Here is a 9,989-nt window from a genome sequence, read left to right on the forward strand (position 1 = left end):
TTCTCTCAGATTGTTGAAATACCTTCCTGTGGGCCATAGGATTTCAGGGCTGCTAAAACAGGAGGTGTAGAGACGCTCTCTGCCATGCTGGGAAAATGCTTCTCTATAACGCATGGGTTAGAAAGGCCATAATGAGCTGACTACACACAGAGCAGGTGGAATTCACCAGGTGGTAGGGTGGGGTGGGGTGGGCAGCAGAAGCTCTAGAACCAAAGGTAGGTTCAAATCCTGGACCTTCACTTTCAAGTCTTTAAACATGGAGTTTTCATAATACCTACCCTGTGAGGTAAGTTATGACAAGGAGCCATTACAAAGTAAAAACTGCTGTTTGTTGACCAAGCAACTTGCTCTGAGCCTCAAGCTTCTCATCTGGGAAATGGGGATAATAGACCTCTTGCACGGAAGTTGGGAAAATTAGCAATGATAATAATAGCTAATATTTTTTGAACGCATATTATGTGCTTGATGCTGTGCTAAGTACTTCATGTAGCTTAGACGCAATGTATGCCCAATGCTAGGCACTCAATAAATGCTAGCGATTGTTATGGTTAAAGTGGTCTCATTGCATCCATATGCCATCCATAGGAAGTAGGTGCTATTATTATCCCCATTAGAGGTAAGGAGCCTGGAGCTCAGAGCATTTAAGTAGTACAGCTAATCAGAGGTAGAGCTGGGATTTCAATTGGGTCTGGCTCTTAATTGCTGCATTACACTACCTTCTCATAATGGACATAAGTGGTAGTTATTTGTGTCTTATGATGATGTATTTGTCATTAACTCTGCTCCCAGGAAATATGAAAAATTTGTCTAAAGCATGTTTTGAAATGCTGAAGTGTGCTGTGTTTTAAAGAGTCATTTACAAAATCAGTCTTTCTTAGAGTATGAAGAGGAGTAACTAAGATGAGTTGATTGGTGCATTTCTTATTAAATGTTCATATTCCTTTGTGCGTGAGCTCAAGCTTGCACTGTTGGTCTGGTGGGACAGGTGTGAGTACCTGTGCAGGTACCGGGGGTGTAGACAATGATGTGGGCACCAAGGTGAGTAAGATGGGCTCCTTATCCTGGAGGCCGTGGCCCAGATGCAGGAGCCAGGCCTGAACACAAATGAGAACAAGAGGTGCTCAGTGCCATCGGAGACAAACAACTGTGTGAGCCCAGAGGAGTTTCTGGGACCTTTGGTGAAAGTGTCAGGGAAGGCTTTTGGAAGCAGCATGTGAGCTGTGCCTCAGACGTGCAGAGAGGGGGCTGGCGGTCCGGGCAGATGGAGCGTGGTGAGCAAGAGAGAGACACGTGCGTGTGTGCAGGCAATGTTGAAAAGGAGGATGACTAGGCTGAGACGGTACCCAATATAGCCCAATTCTGAAGGGACAAGCCAGGGAGACTGGCCTTTCTCTCTCTCTTTTTTTAAAAATTAGTTCAGGTATACAAAACAATGTAATAGTTAGACATATACACCCCTCACAAAGTGATAACCCCTCTCCCCCAATCTACTACCCCTCTGACATCGTATATAGCTGTTACAATTCCATTGACTCTATTCCCTATGCTGTACTCCACATCCTGTGACTATAAATATATTACGTTATAGTTGATATTATTATTCAGCTTCAGCTTCAGGTATATACTGCAGTGATCAGGCATCTACACCATCTGTGAAGTGGTCTCCCTAATAAGACAAGTGCCCATCTGACACCCTACAAAATCTTTACAACATTATTGATTATATTCCTCAAACTGTCTTTTGTAGCCCCGTGGCAATCTTGCAGTTACCAATTTGTGCTTTCTAATTCCCTCACTTTCTCCCTCATGCCCACCCGCCTCCCATCTAGCAATCCTCAGTTTTTCCTCTATATCTCTGAGACTGTTTCTGATTAGTTTGCTCATTTATTCTATTCTTTAGAGTCCACATACAAGTGAGATCATATGGTATTTGTCTTTCTCCGTCTGACTTATTTTACTTAGCATAATGTTCTCTAGGCCTTTGTCTTAAAAGCCAAAGTTCTCAAAGTGTGCCCTGATCAGCAGCACAGATGTCCCCTGGGAGCTTGTTAGAAATACAAATTCTCCAGCCCAGACCCACTGGATCAGAATCTCCAGGGTTGGGGCCCAGCAGGCTGCGGTTTAACAAATCCTTTAGGTGATTCTCATGCTCACTGGGCTTGGGAACCAGCAAAGTGGGTGTTTATAGCACAGCCGACATTCAGACTGGAAAGTTTAACAGCTTTCCTCAGAAGAGTGGCTTAAAAACAACTTTTTTTATCCTCAGGCCTCTTGTTATAAAATCTCACATGGTGCCTGTTGTATCATACAGATGATGGAGGGGCATCTCAGTTGAACAGAGGAGGAGCCATCTGTCCAGCCCCCTCTTCCCACAGCCCCCACCGCACCCCTCCCCACAGCCCCAGACCCCTCCCTCCAAAAGTCTCCACAGAGCACCAAAGACCTCAGAGGTCCTATCTCTTCATGGTACAGATCCAGATGGAGACTTAGAGAGGGGTGGGATTCACCTGGGGTCCCACCAGTAACACTGTAGCACAGCTGTCTCACAACATGGATACACTTGTTGAGGTTAGCCTTTCACGCTTTACTTTTTATCTAGTAGAATGAATTCATCACACCCCAAGCAGAAATGGCTGGATAGAGAGCTACAGAGTCTAGGAGGCATTTTGCCGTCTCATAATCCTAGAACTCGGCATTTTGCCTGATGTATCTTAGTTGGAGATCATTTATAATGACTTCTACATGCTCCTTTTCATCTAAGCCAAGTAATTCATAATCTCTACTTGATGAGCAATTAGATAAGACTGATTCACTTTACACGGCTTGAAGATGAGTTTCTTCTTAAGGGAAAATGCTTTGACACATAGGTATGCCTGCTCTGGCTTGTGACTCAGAATTCAGCACCTGTCAAGACTGAAAGCAGCCTTAAAGATGCTCAGATTCAACCCCCTCATGTTGTAGATGAATATCTGAGGTATGGACAGGGAGCTTTCGAAGTCACACGGAAAGACCATTGGTTCAGCACTGCCGTGATGAGAGCTCAGGTTGTTCCTGCCCCCCCCCACCCTAGCGTTCGTTTCCTCTCCTTGGTCCAGGCCCCCTTTAATCTAGAAAAGAGTTGCCAATCGGAAACAGTTTCTCCACCCCCCCACCCCCTGCCCCTTTCTCCTATTCCCTTCGTCGTGTATTAACATGTGCTTGTCACTGGATTGTAGACAGGTTTCATTAAAATTGTCTTTTGATCAGAGAAAAAAAAAAGATGTCTTCTGACAAAATAAAAAGTGTTTCTGTGGTCCAAGGAGACCACAGAAGGCCAAGTTCAGCCATAAAGAATTAGAAATGAACAGGGGAAGGTGGAAATAAATGGAAGCACTTCCTATTTGCTGAAGGGTTTTCATTATACAGCACACACAGTATCCATTTTTCCACTCTCAGGCAGACACTTTATTCTGGGTCACCCTCACTCAGCATGTTTACTATACGGAAAATCATTTAAACACATTAAATTAATTATATCCGTGACTCAATTTCAATTGATTCAGTATGCACACTCTCAGCTGGAAGCTGGTTCTGTGTCTCCTGTTTGGCATGCTGAAGAAGAGATTTCTTCCAAGCAGCCCAGACTGTGAATCTGGCTTAGTTTGAGGCTCAGCTCTTTTATCTTCTTAAGGCGATCTGCCCCTGGCTACCCTTCTCAGGGAACCCCCAGAAATGGAATTCTGTGTCCCTACCTGCACATCGATGGCCTGGGGGTCCTGCCCACCTCCAGTCCCCTGAGTGCATGGGTCTGATTTTCAGCCCTGTTACAACCTCTCTACGGTCTGCAAATCTCAGAATGCTTCTCCACCTGGAACCCTCTCTTCTGCCAAACATGGGATCAGAAAGTCAGACTAGAATTGGCTATTGAGGTCTCAAAACCCCACAGGATTCTGAGAATCCCGGCTCAGCAGAGTGTGTTTAACAGCAATGATCCCTAAACTTGTGTATGCGTGAGCATCTCCCAGAGAGCTTCGTTAAAAATTCAGATTTCCCAGCCCTGCGCCAGAACCTAGGATACAGCAGCTTTGCAGTAAGGCCTGCAAATCCAAGAAATTTGCATTATTAACAAGTAGTCCAGGTGATTCTCAAATAGCAACCTTGAGAATTGCTTGGGGCTCCAGTAGCGCTCAGGCAACACACATTTTGATTTTAAACCTGTCAGAGATGTATTTGTTCCTGCATTCATTCACTCCCAGGAACCCAATTTGCTACCAGAGATGTATTAATTCATTGACAAAAGGATATAACTCTTCAAAACATGCCTGAGAACATGTGCTAAGAATTCAGGTGAAAATTAGAGCCTTGATTTTCTTTGGGTGATTATTTTAAAATCCTTCTCAGTTTCCAGTCTCTTAAAACAAGGATGATGTCCCAAATCTCCAAGTGGATAAATCTTTCGTGTATGTCAGACCAAGATATGATGGCTCTAACCAGCAGTATATCCCCTTTGGTAAATGTTTCTTCTGAGTTGTCTTTTAAAATGACACTATATTTAGTCTGTGGCACCTATGACAGAGGCTAAATTAATAAAATCTCATACCCTATTGTGAAAATGTAATACACATATTTTTTCTATCAAGTTACTGAGGGTATGTACATCAGGTTTATGTGGAGCTATGAGAATTTGGCAATAGAGAAATTGAAAGAAGCTCTTGGGGAATATCTTTGATTGTGAGAAAAGGACCCATTCTTGCTAAACTACTTCCTGTGATCGCTTCCTCATTCCCTGTGGGTGGCCGAATATAGACGTCATCACAGCTGCAGAGGGTAACCGTAAGCTCCTCTAAATAATAGACCCATTCTCCATTCTCTGCACAGCTTCCCTTGGCCAGCTGTGGACCTGGATACCTCCATTTAACATCTGTCGAGAAAGGCCGACAGCCTTAGGTCCAGGCATGTCACCTTTGATGGCTGATACTTTCTAACTGATTTCATCCAGAAGGGGACAAAGACCAGCAGACGGCAATTTGCAGTTTATTAATCTATTTGCTTTTATTGCTGGTGAACAAGAATCCAGCCCTCGCCAGTGTGTCCCTTCAACTTCAAGTTTTTATGCAAGATTTTAAAATAATATCTCTACTAAGTCTTAAACACTGCCGTTCTCCTGCCCCTACCAACATTTTGCCTGAAATAATGTACATCAAAAACTCAGTTTGGTTGGAAACTATTAGTTCCAGGTACGTGGAACCATGTAGCTAGTAGAGGAAGTCACCGAGTTCCTTGTCGCAGGGAAATCGCACTGTTGGCTAAAGCCCCCATTTATTTCATTCCCCATTTGCCTTGCCCTACTGTGATCCTGAAGTTGTGCAGTTGATTTTTTATCCAAATAGGAAACTTTACACACACAACGCGCACGCACACACACACACACACACACACACACACAAATGAGCTAAATGTCATCTTGTTAAAGGTGGCCCATCTCTCTTGCTTGTCTGATCTTTCAGGGTCCTGGTTTTATTCTCCAATACCAAAAGCTAACCTTCAGCCTTCCCACCTGCCACCCATATGTCATTTGTAATGTTATCATTTAACTTATAGATTTTTTTTTGGTTGAATTTGAGTGAGATAAGAAACAGAGCACTAGGAACTCCACCAAAAGTGGAGAAATCTCTTCCAATCCAGGATTTGACACCTTTAGGGGCTGTGCAGTCTGCTAGCCATGACTCCAGACCCTGGACTCTCATGATTCCACCTGTTTCTCAATTTTGTACTCAAGGTGATCATTTGTCAGAAGCTCTGCAACAGTCCAAGTATGAAATGTCTGTTGCGTGACCTAGAAAGTGGGGCTTATCCAATGACCTCATGCTAGCTCCCAATGCTACTCACAGTTTCCTATTTATTCTAAGGTCCCCCATCATGAGCCTTTCTTGGCTATTGACCGGGATCAACAACAAACACTTCCAGAACTTCCTGTACACCCCACTTGTTCCCACCCCATCCCAGACCCAGAGAGTTCAGTGGAATTGCATCATACACAAACTTAACATAGGAGCTGATTTGAGAACCTAATCTCTCTGCCTCTATTCCCTGGCTAACCAGCCTACCCCCAAACTCAGATAAAATATTCCATTGCCTGGGGCATGGCAGTGATGAACTAGAACAGGAAATGCAAATTTGAGAAGTCAGGCAAAAAGAGGCCACAGTCTACCACTTAGAGCTGTGTGACCTCAGGGAAATTATTTACCTCTCTGTGCTTCAGCTTCCTCATCTGTGGAGTCAAGGGAAGTATAACCTACTTTATAAGGTTGTTGAGAGATATCAATAGTGTTTAGCACCCAATAGCTGCATCATCATTTTTACTATTAGTATTATTACTATTGCTATCACAATGGAGAGTTTAGGCGGACCTAATGAAGCAGTATTCAGAATCAAGTCCAGCAAACAACCATTCTGTACCTACTAAGTGCCAGCCTGTTTCACATGTATTATCTCATAGAATTCTCTCAACAGTACATAAATCTATTAACACATATCAAGATTGTAGTGGTGTATTATCAGAACAGACATGGAGTAAACCATGCCTGTCAGTGGGAGCACTTTTGAGTTCTCTACCCGCTGCCATTCACTCTAGGGATTTGATAGGCACCTTAAATATGGAAGGCACCTGCTCACAGACCTCCCTTCTGTTCCTCCCTTTAGTCCTGCTCAGTGCTGCTCACACTGCAGTGGCCCTAAGAATTACCACTCAGCATAGTACACAAAAACGAACACAGCAGATGCTGTTGGTGCCTGAGCCAGGTCTCCTGGAATTCATTTTAGGGGTTTGCTTAGGTTTGCTCCCCCACCCCTCCAGTGGCTTCAGGTGCCCCTGCTAATGATTCACACTGTGGGCGATTGGAGCCTCCTGGTCTGGGGGTGCCTGGGACTTACATCCAGCTCAGCCAGCAGCAGTGACTGGCTGAGGTGCTGGTACACCACCAATGCCATTCACCCTCCAGGGGTCCCCACTGGATGAGGCTGAGGCGAGGCCTCCCCTGTAGCCACATCCGAGCTTGGCCCTTTCCCTGTTCCACTCTCCCTACAGGTGTCTCCTGAGAACACATCTTTCATAAATCGCTTGCACGTGATCCTGTGCTTCCAGGGGACCCAGTCTAAGACACCCATGTGTCTTTGTGGGAAATTTAAGATTTTCAAGAGGGAATTTTTACTGGAACCTAACTGTTATCTATGTATAACGTTTAGCACCAACCCTCCTCCATCACCTCCCCTTCACCGGTTCCAGACTCTTCTCCCTCATATTCTGTTGCATTTTGCTTGCTGCAGTCAGCCTGTGGGAGCGCCAGATTTATCTCCTCCAGTGAATTAGCAGCTCTCAGATTTGCAAGGACCAGAATACTTCACCCACACTCAACACCTGCTAGAAGCTCAGCAAACACTGGTAACCTTGAGTTAACTTCGTTGGATAGAATCCACACGTGATTGAGAAATCCAGCCCCACTCTCCTACTCTGCCACCTTCTAGGCTTCTATAAACTAAAAAGCCTCTTTCAACCCAGCCAATCATCAGAACTGACAATGGAAGTACTAACAGAATCTGTTCTTGTATCTGCTGATAGCGATTCCCATATTATTGGGGTGATAGCCGGTGTCACTGTTTCACTCTAGTTGTGGAAATCTCCCCAGGTGTGTGTGTGTGTGTGTGTGTGTGTGTGTGTGTGTGTGTGCATGTGTGTGTGCACACACGCCCCCATTAGGATGGGGATGAGGGACTCTCACTGCTTCCTTCCTGAGGCAGGAGAGAAACCCATCCTTTACCCACCTCCCCATCAGCGTCTCTCTGGGGCTCAAGTCCCAGGGCCTGAGGGGGAGGGGAGTCGCTGACTTGAGACTGTCCTCTGTGTCCTCAATTCCTCTGTGACTTGAGACTTTCAGGAGCCTCTCCTAGAGGTAATTGCTAGTAATAGACAACAACTATAATAGTAATAATAATCCTTGATGTGTGGCTGTCCTATGTACAGAGTACATTTATAGTCTATCTCCTTCATTCCTCGACACAATTACTTTTGTTAACATAATGCAACCAATTAATAAGCTCTCACTGTATCCCAGGCAGCACCCTAAGCACTGTACACATGTTATCTGTAGCTCAAAACAACTACCCAGTGGGGGACGTATAATTCCAAGTGCCTGGAGCACTCCTCTCAGTGAGCTGTGGCTGGCTCTCACCTATGTCACATCTCTGTCCACACATCACCTCCTTGAGGCCCTCTCTGACATTTTATTTAAAATTGCAACTCCCACTCCCTTCATTCCTCTTCACAATAGTTACCCCATCTGATGTGCTGTGTATTGTACTTATTCACTGTCTGTTTTGTTCTCTGCTGTATCCCTGACACTTAGAACCAGATGCCTGGGATATAGTAGGTGCCTGATAAATATTTGTTTAGTGAATTAATAATTTAGATAATTAATAACCATATTATAGATTTTTTTAAAAACAGGCTGACCAAAGACAATTATTTACCCCACATCCTACAGGTAGCTAAGTGGCAACGTTTATTCAGAACTGCCCAATCTGACTGACTCAAAAGCGCATGTTCTTAACTGTTGAGGTATTCCATAATCCAGCCAGCATCCCCAGCACTTCCTATAAGCCAGACCTGGGCCAGGCAGGAATAAGATGTAAGGTTTGCCCCCAAGGAAATCACCATCCAAACAACATGTGGGATGTATGGGAGAGAGAGCCGGAACTACTCTCCCCATGTTCGTAGTGGACGATGTTGTGGTCCCCCGTCTGCCCTGGGTCATTGTGTGTCCATCTGCCCCTTGCCACTGGACCATGAGCCTATGAGCTCTTTGCCTGGAGCTCTCTCTGTCCCCCTGGTGCCTTGTATAATGCTGGATCGCCCTTAGTCCATGAAATATATGTTTGTTGATTGAATGAATTAGGAAATTGTAGCTCAGTGAGGCCAAGTAGCTCTGCTGGGGTCCCACAGTGCGTTGGTGGTGAGCCTAGTTCAGAACCTCATCCTGGGTCTTCTGATTCTAAATGCAGGTGTCTCCAAACCTTGCGTTCTGTGTGCTGCTTGGCTGCCCACCCCCCCATTTATTTAAGCACAATTACAAATGACTGCAGATAACATACAGCTCAGGAAAGAAACCTACTCCTTCTGCTGTCAGATAAATTTGAGAGATCAAAATAATGTGGTTTAGTAATTTGTTTGAATTAATGCCTAGCCTTCCAAAGCTTGCAAGTTTGACTTCCTCAAGTCAGGGAAAAAATAGCAGTTTCCTTATGAAAAGCAGTGTGGGGGAGTGTATCATCTTATGAGAGCTTCACCAGCAGCCCTATGTATAGACTCTGTCCAGGTCCCTGAAAGAAGGAGCCAGTAGCATGGTGGTCATAGTAACAATTACAGTAATGACAAAAGTCATGACAAATTGGAACGGCTGCGATTCTGAATGCTCACTATAGCTGGTACTGTTAAGCTCTTAAATGCATTATCGCATTTAATCTTCATAATAACCCTTGTTATGGGTTGAATTGTGTCTCCCTAAAAATCCATTTTTGAATTTGTAACCCAGAGTACCTCAGAATATGACCTTATTTGGAAATAGGGTCATTACAGATATAATTAGTTAAGATGAGGTCCTGCTGGAGTAGGGTAATCCAATATAACGAGTGACCTTATAAAGAGGGAAAATTGGAGGCAGATATGCACAGAAGGAGACTGCCATGTGAAGATAATGGCAGAGATGGGGTGATGCTTCTATAAGCCAAGGAATGCCAACAATTGCCAGCAAGCTACCAAACGCTGGGAGAGGGGCATGGAACTGATTCTCCCTGACAGCCCTCAGAAGGAATCAACCCTGCGGACACCTTGATCTTGGACTTGGAAAAACAATTTGGAAGAGCTTCATAATACACCCCCTGCATTTCTCTTTGCATGAAGCCAGAATACCCACTCAGTGTGTATCAAGGCATGTTAGCTCATGAGCTTGCTAAGC

Source organism: Hipposideros armiger, unplaced genomic scaffold (genome assembly GCF_001890085.2).
Source record: "Hipposideros armiger isolate ML-2016 unplaced genomic scaffold, ASM189008v1 scaffold_133, whole genome shotgun sequence".
In the NCBI taxonomy this organism is placed as follows: Eukaryota; Metazoa; Chordata; class Mammalia; order Chiroptera; family Hipposideridae; genus Hipposideros; species Hipposideros armiger.